Consider the following 1,561-nt stretch of genomic DNA (forward strand, 5'->3'; position numbering starts at 1 on the left):
TGGCTGTGTAGGAAGCTGGGATTGTTTGCTGAAGTGCCTTAATCGTGTTCTTCTAAAGTGACCATTTGGATTCATTTTGAGTTTTTTTTTTTTTTTGTATTAGAAGCTTTCATTATGTTCAGACAGTAATGTTCCAAATTCATAATCTCTAAAAATACAGAAGTGATCCCATTTAAAAGTAATAAAAGCTCAGTACAACTTAAGTTTTAAGTGTGTCAAGAAACACATGGGCAATGTTTACTTTGAAGTTACATTATTCATAAGTAAAAGCCACATAAGGGTGGCAAACGAAAACACGCATCATCTCATGTGCATAAATGATGCTAAATGCCTGTATCAGTAATACATACACATAGTATAATCTAATATTGCCTATTCTTCTGCATGTTATCACATGATGTGGTGGCTAGTTTTATGTCAACTTGACACAAGCTATAGTCATTGGAGAATATGGAGTCTTGATAAGTAAAGATTGTGGTATAAACTATCTTGTAGAGCATTTTCCTTATGAACGATTTAAGGGACTGGGAGTAGAGGGAGCCCATTATGGATAGGACCATTCCTGGACTGGTATTCCTGGATATTATAAGAAGATAGGCTGAGCAAGGCACGAGGAGCAAGCCAGTAAGTTATACTCTTTTTCAGATCCTACATCCAGGTCCCTGCCTTGTTTTAGTGCCTGTCCTGTTTTCCCTCAGCCATGAACAGTGATTTCAAAATGTAGGCCAGATAAATCTTTTCCTTCCCAACTTCAGTAATGGTGTTTCAGCATAGAAATAGAAAACCTAATTTAATCCCATGCTTATTGCATACGTCTATTTTATTTTAATTCAATACCTTACTATTACTGATTCTCTACTTAATAATTTTGGTTTTTTATCAAATATTCTATAGTATATGTTTATTATGTGATCTATCACACTGTGTAACCCAGGCCTCTACTCTTCCTTTGGCAAGGTAAACAGCTCAACTCTGTCTGGGACACTGGTGCCTCTTTCAAAGCTCTTGTGCTTCATTCAACAGCCTGGAATTTCTTTGAGTCTAAAGCAGTGTGACTGTATTGCACAGAAAATCATATAAACTGGGCAAACATTGAAGGGATGATAGCTGTTATAAAGAATGTAAGTGTTGACTATATCGGAAGTTTTCTGACCAACTAGCCATTTGAAGTGAATAATTTAATGTCTTCAAAACGGATAAGTAAAAGCTTTAATCCTCAATATGATGACATTCAGAAACAGGCTTAATCACCTTTGGATGAGGTTGTGAGATAGAGCCCTTATGAGATGATTAATGCCCTCATAGACAAGTTTAACACAGGACATCTCTTTGTCTCTCTTGAACCCAGGAAAAAGTTTATTACTTATGGGCCAAGAAGAGGTTCTTTGCTTTAGTTTCACCATGTCAATACCCTAGTCTCAGACTCCTCTAAAAGAACTTTGAGAAAAAAATATCTGTTTTCAAAGTAACATTTCCTGGCATCCTGAGCAGACTAATACACTTAATAGCCTCACATTTTTATCTCTAATATATTGTCTAGTATTTCAATAACAGAAATGAG

The sequence above is a fragment of the Rattus norvegicus genome, chromosome 3 (assembly GCF_021556685.1).
Source record: "Rattus norvegicus strain SHRSP/BbbUtx chromosome 3, alternate assembly SHRSP_T2T, whole genome shotgun sequence".
Classification (NCBI taxonomy): Eukaryota; Metazoa; Chordata; class Mammalia; order Rodentia; family Muridae; genus Rattus; species Rattus norvegicus.